This window comes from Dipodomys ordii, unplaced genomic scaffold (genome assembly GCF_000151885.1).
Source record: "Dipodomys ordii isolate 6190 unplaced genomic scaffold, Dord_2.0 Scaffold30, whole genome shotgun sequence".
In the NCBI taxonomy this organism is placed as follows: domain Eukaryota; kingdom Metazoa; phylum Chordata; class Mammalia; order Rodentia; family Heteromyidae; genus Dipodomys; species Dipodomys ordii.
This window is the reverse complement of record NW_012267246.1, coordinates 8248337-8261057: the sequence shown is the minus strand read 5'-3', so window position 1 is coordinate 8261057 and position 12721 is coordinate 8248337. Positions and strand designations below refer to the sequence as shown.

The 12721-nt window shown below is 40.7% G+C and overlaps 2 protein-coding genes across 3 annotated transcripts in view; one reads left to right on the top strand and one right to left on the bottom strand.

Annotated features, from left to right (window-relative positions):
• Positions 1–9354, bottom strand: part of Serpini1 (serpin peptidase inhibitor, clade I (neuroserpin), member 1) — a 70030-nt gene extending 60676 nt beyond the window's left edge. Inside the window, exon 1 of one of the 2 annotated variants that reach the window (XM_013016266.1) lies at positions 9273–9354. The gene's annotated coding sequence lies outside the window, so the exon portion shown is untranslated. Of the gene's footprint in view, positions 1–9263 lie in introns of both variants that reach the window. The other variant, XM_013016265.1, reaches the window with a different exon arrangement.
• Positions 9355–10069: 715 nt separating this feature from the next.
• Positions 10070–12721, top strand: part of Pdcd10 (programmed cell death 10) — a 41189-nt gene continuing 38537 nt past the window's right edge. The window contains exon 1 of the mRNA XM_013016261.1: positions 10070–10195. The gene's annotated coding sequence lies outside the window, so the exon portion shown is untranslated. The remainder of the gene's footprint in view (positions 10196–12721) is intronic.

Sequence of the window (12721 nt, the reverse complement as noted above, 5' to 3'; positions counted from 1 at the left end):
GTTGTAAATGTAAGAACATTCTCAACTGTGTTCCCCATTTTGGTACCTTCATAGTTAAGTGAGCCTAAATATAAGGGGGTTTTGCCCCTAATTTCACAGTATTGCAAGAATAACTATGTTTTGATTCATTATTTTCCACAAGGTGTTCATATCTATTGGTCAATTTCTGCTAAAAATTAGCAGTTGATATTTTGATACATAGGTTGTATAGATTAGTGTGGAGAATACTAACATCTTAGCAATATTCTCTTCCAAACCATGAACTCATCTTTCAATTTATTAGTTTTTTCAGTAATGAGTTGTATATCATTTGATAATGCTGATGTCCACAACTTGCATTTTTAAATAGTCTTTAAATATTTTACAAGTGATTTCTTCTCTTACTGTACTTTGAAACCTTTCTGGATTAGGTGGTGTGTGTGTGTGTGTGTGTGTGTGTGTGTGTGTGTGTGTGTGTGTGTGTGTGTGTATTTTTTAGGATTTTCTGCAAATAAGTTGATTTCATCTATGTATACAGACTGTGTCTTTCCATTTAGAATACTTCTATTTCTTTTGCTTCTCTCATTCCTGTGGGAAGAACATCCTGTATGATAGCGAGCACATACTGATACTGAGTAGATCTGGGTAGATACTGAGAATACTCAACATTGTCTTATTCCTGATTACAAAAGGGAATTTCCAGTCATTCACTATTAAATATACTGTTAGCTGTAATTTTTTTTACATATCTCTGTACAGGTTCTGGACATTTCTTTTTATTCATATTATGCTATATTTTTTCATGAAATAGCACATTGGATTTCATTAAATAGTTTTCTTTACCTACTGAGACAATCATGCTTCCTTTATCTTTAAGAGACTAATATTCATAGAATTTATGCTAAACCAACCTTGCCTGTGTAAGGTAACTCCTATTTTGTCATTGTTTTCAAATATATAGTAAATGATACTATATATGTGTCACAAAAGAGTGAAATATCTTTGAGCTTGTATTCAGATTTTCTATTTCTGAAGCTGGTTTCAGTGAGGTCTCTGTTTCAACTAGGTTATGTAATTTGTTGCAATGTATATAGTATTTATTGGTATTACTCATAACCTTTAGTATTATAGAAAAGTATTTTCTCATAATAGTTATCATACTACTTTTCATTTTTATAATGTATAATGTATAATTGTATAATGTATAACAACTTTTCATTTTTATAATGTAGGTGGTAATGTGATTCATATTTGAATGTCATTTTCCTCTAAGTACAGAGAAAGTATTGTACCTTTGTAAAATTGACTAGCATGCTTTTCTATAATATTCAATGTTTTTTCTCAGTCTTATACCATTTATAGTTTCTGAAATACTTATTTTAGGGAGATGAGGGGTGGAATTAAATTTAGAGCTTCAAATCCTCATTTTGAACCAAAAGTTATACAGTTCACTTAAAATAATAAATTATAATAAAGAAAATAAAATACTGAATATCATTTAATGAGCATTAACTACCTCTAGATAATATGAAATACCATTTTAGCAGCATAAAGAACTTTATTTTTGCTAGTCCTGGGGTTTGAATTCAGGTCCTGGGAACTATCCCTGAGCTTCTTTTGCTTAAGGCTAGGAATCTACCACTAAGCCACATTCCCAGTCCCATAAACTTTTGACTGAAATTGATATGATAAACTTTCACAAGGTTAATGACATCCAATATCATCCAGTAGTAATTATGGAACAGAAATTTAACACAATTTACCTGACTAGAACTGATATTCTTTTTTTTATTTGTTGGTCATGGGGCCCGAACTCTGGGCCTGGGTGCTGTCCCTCAGCTCTTCAGCTCAAGGCAAGCACTCTACTACTTGAGCCACAGAGCCACTTCCAGCTTTCTCTGCTTATGTGGTGCTGACGAATTAAACCCAAGACCTCATGCATGTGAAGCAAGCACTCTACCACTGAGCAACCTTCCCAGCCTAAGAACTGATATTCTTAACCAGAGGTTGACAGTATTTTTTTTTTTTCAGTCGTGGAGCTTGAACTCTGGGCCTGGGCGCTGTCCCTCAGCTCTTCAGCTCAAGGCCAGCGCTCTACTACTTGAGCTACAGCGCCACTTCCGACAGTATTTTTTTTAAAGAGCCAGAAAACTATTTTAGGCTTGTGAAACATTATTCTTCATCCTGTAACTCAACTCTGCAGTTGCACTAATAAGCAACCTTAACAATAAACAAGTAACTGGGAATAGCTAATAAAACTTTATTTATAAAAGGTTATATTCCTGATGGTCATAGCTTGCCACTCTTTGCAATGAACTGATATACTATATTGCCATAATTCTCCTTCCTAGCTTTCCCCAATTACCATATACATCATTTCCTTTGCCACTGGGTTTCTGCCACAGTAACTATTGTTTACTTGTTTATTCATGCACTTGTTTATTCATGTTAATACATGTATCTTGTGAAGTCTTCTCTTAACCCTATTGATTATGATATACAGTAAACATTATTTATTTTGCTGTATTTTTTGCAGTTAAGCCCACACTATACCTTGACTGGAGAAGAATTTAGCAATTGACAAGTGACCATATGTAAAGTGTCGTGGCTCTACAAAAGCCACTCATGCAAGGAGACATGATAGAGAGGAAAAGGTAGGGTTAGAATGATTTCGATATACAGTATAATTTTAATATAGCCATGGGCTAGTAGCTCATTCCTGTAATCCCAAGGAGGCTCAGAATGTGAGGATCGATGTTCCATAGCTGCATGCAGAGAAAAGTCCAAGAGGGGCTGTATGTACCACAAGGGGGAGCATGGGCCTGTGATCCCAGCAATAACTGGATTCACCAAAGCGGTGAGTCTGTGTCATTGTATTAATGAGGCATCATAATTTAGATAGTAATTCCTCAATAGATGTTGATGCTGTTTTTCCTAACTAAATGTTCCAACAACCAATTTGACAAGAGGATAGCATACACTGTATAGACTTCATAAGTTTCCAGCACAAGGTAGAAACATGAAACAAGAAAATTAACTAGCTTTTCAAGTTAAATAGGGCCAGAGGCCTCAACTGTAACAACAAAACTTAGGTTATCAAGAAAAAAAAAACAGACAAAAGAAATCAAATGTGAATAAAACCTCAGATGTTTTTCCAGTGAAGTCTTCCATATCCCTTTAAAATCAAACAACAAAACCCTCCAGGATGCTAAGGGAGACACACTGACAGTTGATTTTATGTTCTCTGTGGATTGACAGACTGTGCTAGAGACACTGGGATGGCTAAGATCTATAATTGGTAACTATAGTAGGAGTTGTATCTGGGAGAAGCCATGCACTTAGGTAAATGAGGTTATAAAATTGAAGTAAATCCTACTGGCTTGGCTTACCACACTAAATTAAGAGCTGCTGGGAGCTCTAAAGATTCATTTCCTGCAGTAAACCAGAAGGGGGCCTCCATGCAGGGGCTGGAGCATGAGGTACTGAGAGAGTTTCAACTACAGCTCAGTCTCTACACTGAGCCCTCACTGGGCTGGTACAAAGGTAACAAACACCTGCATAATTCAGGTTTAAAAAGCTCCACGAAGGCCTTCCCTTGCAAGCACATCACTAAAAATAGAGCAGCCAAGCCCAGTTACATCCTAGTTAAAATAAGTCCTCATATTGCATCGATCTATTTTGGTCTTTATTGCTATATAATAAAAGTATGTATGTGTTGGAAAAGGCATATCTTTACAACAGCAGAATTAAAAAGATAAGAAAGGAAAAGGATCACACAAATGGCAAGCCATGAATAAATTCTATCTAAAGCATACACGAGCACACACACACACACACACACACACACACACACACACACACACATTCACACACGGTCCTAGCTAATAGCTGGTAGCTTAAAATAGGTCCTTGCCCTAATCATTCAGAAATCCAACAAAAAATAGCCATATTTGTATTCAGCTCTAATATAAGCAATAACTGTGGCAGAGGGCTGAATTTACTGCTAAATCAGATGTCTAAAGATTTTTTTCTATGTGTACTTGTTTGTAAAATGATGCTTCATTATACTTGCCCTAAACAAACTGTTATCACCTACTAAGTACGGACTAAGTACAAGATTCTCAACATAAATATCAGCATCAGTGAAATCTAGTTCTGAAGATAGTAAGCTATTTGTGGGCAAATAGTTGAGTGCAGCTAACTACACAAAAAATACTGATGAAAAGCATTAAGAATAATGCCCAAGGAATAAGATTCATCATCAGTTCTAAGCCAACTTATATCCATCAGTATACTAGTAAAAAGATATTAAGAAGCAAAGAAAAGTCAGTTAAATATCTGCTACTAATAAAGTTCACTTTCCAAGAACTTTTTATAATTAACTAGAATCGTGCAAGTGTTAAATAATGAAAGCAAACAGAAGCTGAATTCTAAATTCTAACATAAAACAAATTGATTTGTTTCTGGAATGTCAAAAGCAATAAATGTCCAACTCCAAACATGCCTCAATAGAATCAGTGTAATTTCTTCTCTTCTTTTTCTGGATGTGGGATGGGAGTAGATGACTAGAAAATCAGAAGCAAATTCTGTTTCTACTCAATGAAGTCTTTTTGTATGCCAGGGGTTTGAATTCAAGACTTTGTGCATCTTGTTTGGTTTTCTTGGTCCTGGCTGGTGCTCTACCACTTGAGTCACACCTCCAGTGTGGTGTTTTGCTGTTTAATTGGAGATGGGAGTCTTGCAGGTTTTCCTGCCAGAGTTTGCTCGGAACTGAGATTCTCCAGATCTCAGCTCCCTCAGTAGCTTGAACTACAAATGTGAGCCACTGGCTCCTAGCCCAGCTAAAGTATATTTTTAAAAGAAAAACTTTAACAAAGGTATTTCTCCAGAGTTGAAGGTGGTGAGACATGGGGTTTTCTGACTTGGGAGACTCAGATGTGAAACTCTTTCACCTTCCTTATGTTCTCTATCTCTGAGAAAAATTTAGAAATGCTGACACAAATCCCCAAAGTATGAGTCAAAGTGGGCTCAATCAAGATTTCTGCAAGACTTTTGCAGATAGAACACATTCTCAGAAGTAATATATAATCATTGTTTCCTGTGATCATCTGACTCCTGACTATCAAAGGATAAAATGTGTCAATGTGACTATCTAAGGACTAGCTGATTTTTTTATACTGTTAATATTTTTTTATTTTTTATTGTGAAAATACTGTACAGAGGGGTTACAATTACATGGACAAGATAATGAGTACATTTCTTATCAAGCATTGTAGCCTCCTCCTTTGTTTCCCCTTAACATCCCTTCCCAGCCTCACCCCCCACCCACCAAAGTTGTAAAGTTCGTTTTTGGCATGACAACTTGTACTTCTCATTGTATCCTTATTTAAACGACTTGTTTTTCCCCTTCCCCTCCACAAATTATACCTACATCAAATACAGTGAAAGCAGGGGTTATACTATGGGGGAGGGACATACAAAGCAACAAAGAAATAATCTTATAAATGCGTTAGAAACAAATAGCTGATTGTTTTGAGTAAGCAGTTACAGTGCCACACTGTGTGTGTGTGTGTGTGTGTGTGTGTGTGTGTGTGTGTGTACTGGGCTTGAACTCAGAGCTGCCAAGTCTGTCCTTAGCATTTTCTACTCTGGTGCTCTACCACTAGAGCCAAAGAAAGCAGTTACAGTGCCACACTGTGTGTGTGTGTGTGTGTGTGTGTACTGGGCTTGAACTCAGAGCTGCCAAGTGTGTGTGTGTGTGTGTGTGTGTGTGTACTGGGCTTGAACTCAGAGCTGCCAAGTCTGTCCTTACCATTTTCTACTCCTCTGGTGCTCTACCACTAGAGCCAAAGAAAGCTCCAGGCTCACCTTCAAGCTTTTTGGTAGGTAACTTAAGGTAAGATTCTCATGAACTTTACTGCCTGACTGGTTTGGAATCTTGATGTTCAGATCCCAGCTTCCTGAGTAGCAAGGATTACAGGCATGAGCCACTGGCCCAGAGAAATCTTTTTATATGGAATGTTATCCAAGATGCTCAAGAGCTCAACAGGAGAGAGAAAAGAAGCACATGATCTTTAAGAGCCAACAATCTGGTTTATTAAAATGCAATTCCCAAATTCCAAAAACTAAATACTGAAAACATTAGATGTAAGATTGAAAAGCCAAAGCAAACAAAATTCTTGTCTATTAACACAGATTCCCAATGCAGTGTTTAACCTTAGGAATTTGTTTAAGTAAATAAATAAATGGGTTCTTGTTTGGCTTCATTGGCAAGTTCTGTAATTACAGAGGAAGACATACTTTGTTTTTCTCTTAAAAATGTCCAAAATGTCTCATTAAGACACAAATGACACATGTAGGACCTTTTGTTTTAATAACCCATGATTAATAAAATCTAATGAATCCATGTCATTTTTGACAGCAGTGCAAATTTAAATGTGAAAGTAATGATGTATGTCTCTAGGAATTTATGATTGTGGATGGAGGCTGTGCTATTGCTTATAAGGAATTAACAAGAAATATCAACTTTCTTTTCTCTCATGGTAAGGGTGTGTCTCCAGCAGTTTTCTTCATGCCCAAACCATTTGATCTTGAAACCTTTTCAGTATTTTTTTTGGTATCACTTATAGTGCTAGAAATCTACACTACGGAATTATTTTTACTCAAGAGGCTTAGAATCAGAGTTTGAAATCTAAAGGAAAAAAAAGGTGTTGGAATTAAAAACAGACAAGTCTTTTGGCTAAAGAGGTATCTGTAGGGCAATTTCCATTCAAGCCAGACATTGTGCATGTTGTTGATTTTCTTTCCTTTCATACTGTATGTTTATTGATAGACATCCACAAACACTAAACATAATAGCAGAATAAATACTTCACATAAAATTAATGATCTTTCTAAACACTAATTAAGACAAGTCTTCATTTTATTCAGTTTGAATGTGAACATCATTTAAAATGCGTGAAGAGCTCACAACAACAACAACAAAATGCCCAAGCATCATTCCATGCTAATGATTTTCTCCAATATAAAATAAAACATGATCTTCTTACCCATGAAGGATACAAAACCATTCAATCTCTCACTGACCCAATGAAAAAGATCTAGTTTTGGGAAGGAACAAAAATATGAATTTGAATCTATTCCTAATGATATTCTAGTGTGATGATCCTTGAGAGCAGCCCTGTAAGCAAAATTGGAATTCGAAGTATATCTGAATTTCAACTGCACATTTGCCTGGTTATTTACTGATTCTCAACAACCCTCTTTGAAAAAGATGATTTAATAGAGGCTCTGAAAAACTTCTTTGGCAGCATTATAATTAGCCATGATGATGATGATGATGATGACAACCATGGTGATGATTACATGGGAGAGAAACCTAGTGACAACAAATATTCATTTTCACCAAATGAATCAGTAGTGGATCCTGAGACTCTGAGACCTATTCGGAAAAATCCATTTAATCATAACTAACAAGTGCAATCACAATCTGTCCCAAGCCTTAGTACACCAAAGTACCTGGTCCCTCACTCCCCAAATCAGTTACCACTTCACACGCATCAACAGATTCTACAGTGATGAAGCAAAGATAAAATCCTGTCTTACTATAGTTACTAAGTTTAGTGGCTACTGTTGCCTTTTTCTTCTAAGTCATTTGCTTCTTTAAATACTTACCATATCTGTTTGGGGATGATCTAAAAACAGCTGTTTTTCTAAGAATTGTCTATATAGTTCTCTAGTGTATGAAGACTATGCATTAACAAGTTACTAGAAGGGTAAGAGATAGAGGGGTAAGATTGGCATATACATCATGAATGTGTGGAAATGTAACATAAAATTTCCTCATCTATATAACTAATGCAAGCTAGTAATAAAAAAAAATGTTACCTAGGCTTTTCAGTAGTACCACACAGTAGGACTAAACTTTTGACTATGAAGAGAATACCCTTGAGCCATTTCTTCTCACAAAGGAGCTGTGTACTTTACAGAAATCAAATTCAAAACGCTAAGCAGATCAAGAAAACACAATAGAAGAAAACAGAATGCAATTGCATTTTATTAACTCTAGTTTTTTAAAAAAACAACCTTAAGTATCCTGACAGATTCTCCAATACTCCAACTGTCACAAAGGCATTACCTAGTAAAATATGCTGCAATACGCTCCTTTGATTGAAGACCATACAATATAGTGAACTCTATAAAAAAAAGAAAAGGAAGTGGACAAATGGATTCTTACTACTTTTCTAGAAAAGGCTGTAATTTTGTCACAGGTACACAAAGGCAGGTGTGACTCACAGCTTTCCCGAGTCGTACTACATTACTTCCACCCAGAGGTATTATAAGTACGTTCAACATACACATGGTTTTAATTCCGAGAATAAACTATGATTTCATGACACATTTATTTGAAATCTAAACCTACAACAACACATATTAAGAGCAATCACTTGACATACTGTCAAGAGAAGAAAAGATTCGCACACAGCTTTCCCTGGACTCCTGATTTAAAAGGAAAAAAAAATGTACCAATGTTCCCATACACAAATGAGAGGATAGGGAACGGCAATGAAGTGCACCATATGTTCCTATTGTAGGCTGAGTCCGGGTCTTTGTTTCGATTTACTAGAGCCACTGTAAGCAAAGCTAAGTGCTCATCTGTTCAAACATTATTTTCAAGTGATTGCTAGCAAAAGTTACACTTCTGACAGGTTCAGCCAGCACCTATCCGATCCCGACTATGGGCGCTTTTGCATTTGCTTCTTTCATCCAGGTCTCTCGCAATTCGAGAAACCTGCAACACAATCGCCCTGGATATCATCATCACCAGGTCGGGAGCAGGACAATCGGATAAACCAAGGCAAAGCACAGACATCGCAGAACGCAAAAGTTGTTTTTCCTAGTGAAACAGTTCCGAAGTAACCCCATAGCAAAGACATGTTTTGCTTGTTACCAACTACGTACCTCCCCAGATTCCTCCCACCTCGTTCTCGAACGGCCAGGTTCCTCTCAATCTTGAGATCTCCCAACATCGTTCTCCCGAGGCTACTCAAACCCCAAACCCCAACCACGCCCTTCAGACTCAGGGTCAAGCGATCTCTCTCTCCCTGCCCCCCCCCTCCCGCGCCCACCTCTTCAGGGTCCAAACCCTTGCATCTTTGATCCGAATGGGTGTGCACGGGTGTCCAAACCCCGAGCAAGCAGACTCTTTTCCCAAGGCTTTGATATTCCTATTCAAAGAAGCTTTCCCCGGGCGGGGCAAGACCGGGAAGACACACCGCGCTTACCCCACGCACCTGCCGCCCCGGCGGGATACTGAGGCTGAGCTAGGGCTCAGCGCCGCGCTTGGATCGGGTGGCTGCTTGGGTCTCTCCCGGGAAACTACCAACCAGGCGGCGCCTCGGGCTCGGGCCAGGGATCAGGCCCCGCCCCACACTTCCAGTTGGCGAATTGGGGAGCCCTGGCCCCGCCTTTGCCGTGGCCCCGCCCCCTGCCGCCGCAGCCGTCCTGGCTAGTGCGCCTGCTGGACCACCTTCCCGTCCCGCTCTCACGCAACCGCAACCGCTGGGGCTTTGCCCCAGAGCCATTGCACCTGGAACTCCGCGCGGGCGCCTGGAGTTCAGGCTCCGCCCGGAAATGGAGCTAGTCTGCTCTGGTGGTTCAAGCGGGTCCCCGCACCTCGCCCTACCGCTACCCGGCTATTGCCCGCAGGCTTCCTCGCCGCCGGCGCAGCGCTACCAGCCCAGCCACCCCTCGCTCCCCACCGCGGCCCCCCCCCTCCTTCCGTCTTCCTTCCTCTGTTCCGCGGTTCCGCCCCCTGCTAGAGTGAGGTGTCTGCGGGTCCGTCCTGCGCCCTGATTGGTGCAGGTGAGAGCCGGCCCCGCCCTTCCTCTCTCTTCGACGCACCCTCTCTTCTTTATCACACCTCCTCCCGCAAAGACCGGGAACTCTTTTCCTATTGGTAAGAGATATCCCCACCCATCACCTTCGGTTCCCTCGCAATGCCTGTCGGGAAATGTAGTCTTCCGCGTGCAGGAAGTGTAGACAACGCTGGCTAATGGAACTACGAGTCCCCATAAGCCCTTGCGCACTCCGGCAGGGCAGGATTCCGGACAACGCCTGGTTCCTCTCGGGTCCTTCCGGCGTCGCCGGAGTGAATCGATCCGGGAGTTGAGGGGGGCTCCAGAGGTGGGAAGTGAAGTCGGGGTCTCAGTTGCCGGTAAGCTGTGCTTTGGAGGTTACCATCCGCAAGGAGCATCAGGGGTGTGGGGGTCACTCAGGGGCCGAGGCCACAGCCCGGGGGCCCGGTCGGTGGTGGCCGGCGGGGCGGCCGCGAATGCGGCCGGGAGCGGGGCCCGGTGGGCGGACCGAGGTCGCCTTACGCGAGCTGCGTCGGGCGGGTGCGGGCCGGGCCGGGCCGCCTCCCGGAAGACCCCCGGGGGCCGCAGGAGGGGAGGGCGAGGCCGGCCTGGGTGTCCTGGAGCTCGGGGTGGGGCGGATGTGCCCGGGGTGGGGTCCTCCGCCCCGAAGGTGTGGCTGGGGGGGGGCCAGGAGGAAGGAAGGGGTGCTGGCGGTTGTGCTCCCGGGGTGCCCGGGTTCTGCCCTGCTGAGGGAAGAAGGGAGCCGGAGGAAGGAGGAGCCCGATGTTGACAGATCTGCGGATTCAATTCCGGGTTTCTGGGAAGGAGGAGATTTCCCCCCTCTGCCCAGAGGCTGGTCCCTCGGCCGTGACACCCCCGGAGGAGTGGCTAGCGGGGCACCGAGGGCTACCCACCGGGAACCCGGGCTGTTAGTGGCGGGTCCAAGGTCACACACCCCGGGTAAGAGCTTCTCCCGTCTGGGTGAACTCCAGGCTCCAGAGCTACAGGGGAGTGGGCTTTTTGTTGTTGTTGTTGTCGTCTTCGTTTTGTTTTAATCTGAGGTGTGGAGGAAGTTGCCAAGTAAATGGTATTTTGTGTATTTCCAAGCAGAGGAAAAGTTGTGTTTCTGAAGTGGGCTGAAAAAAATCCCTCACTCAAGGATCCTTTTTCATCTGTTTGAAAAACAAAAACAAGGGATCAGCTTCAGTTTAGATTTTTTTTTCTCATTTTAGTTGAGGAATATGAAGTGACAAATGCTACCTTCACAGATTGTTAAGGCTAGATAAGGGCTAGCGTTATGCCACCTTTGCACTTAAAAGAATATTTCTTTCCCTTCCTGAAGTTCTTTCATTTTGTATGACTGAGAACAGTGAGACTGGTACTTTCACAAAACTTACTTTAAACTTTCCCCCCCCCCCAAATAATGCAACTTCCAGGAGAACACATCGTTTTTTTAGTACTATAAAAATGAGCACAAAACAAGGTTAATTTCTTGGAACATGGTTTTGCTGGAGATTTTTCCTTCTCCCTTGTTTGCTTTACTTGAGCACACGGATGTGTATGTGTACAATAATAAAGTTGGACTCTTGCATATTTTATCTTTCTTAGTGACATCTTTGAATTTTAACTCATTCTTACACTAACATCATTCTTACATTTAATCTTGCACAGGAAGTAGTGTGCTTTTTTAGAATTAACCTCCAGTTATGGACGAATTATCCAATTGTTGGATTTTAAAATAAATAAGATTGTAGGAGTGTTCATTAAAGTTAGGATTTCCTCATGATAAGTTTCTATGGTTTATTGTTAGAGATTCATCATCAAAATGTGCTGTATTTTCAAGGCACTACAAAATTAAAATTTTTAAATAGAAAACATTTCCTAGTATCAAAAATATTTTGCTTTTCTGGCTGAAGTTAACTTATTTTTAACATGAATAAACAAGTAGAAATTAAGGAATGATATGGTATTACAGAGTGAAGTAAAATCATAAATTTTAAACCGATAAATTTTAAAAGAAGTATACTGATAAGAAAGAGCCATCTAGGGGCCTGGGAATATGGCTCAGAGGTAGAGTGCTTGCCTACCATACATGAAGCCCTGGGTTTGATTTCTCAGTATCACATAAACAGAAAAAGCCAGAAGTGGTGCTGTGTCTCAAGTGGTAGAGTGCTAGCCTTGAGCAAAAGAAGCTCAGGGACAGTGCCCAGGCCCTGAGTTCAAGCACCAGGACTGGCCACATAAATTAAATACCTACCGACCTACCTACCTAAGTCAGCCAGCTAAAGAAATGGAAAGATTGTGTGTAGATAACTAAAGGGCAGGCCATAAACTGGATAAAAGTCATTGTAAAGTGAAGGCTTTTGTTGGGGAAATGAAATGATTTCTTCTAATTGGCATGCAGTTCTATGGCTATGGAAAGACCTTTTAACTGCAAGGAAAATTTGGAAATCAGTAAAATTCTTTTTCTGTACCTTTTCTGTGTATATTAGTTTTAGTCTTTGGTTCATTTCTCCTAAGTTCTCTTCATCTGTGAGGTTCATGGTACCTCACCTATGCTAGGATGGGAAAGAAGTGTTCCTGTTGTATTTACCGTTTTGTAACTCCAGAGTTGTATTTTTGTTGTTTACAGACCACTAGCATCTGCATTTGTTCTCATAAGGAGTCTTATGTTAGCTTTGGATATCATCTCATATAGAACTCAGAATGTCTTCCATATACTTTTGTCTCTTTCTCTTAAGGTAGCAAAATTTGTAAGAACAAGGGCTATATATGATTATCATTGTTGTGTATATTATTATCATTGTCATATCAGTAGTAGAGTAATAGAATCCCAGTTTACAGGGAATGGAAGATTAGTTGAGTGACTTGCCCTGGATCCTATG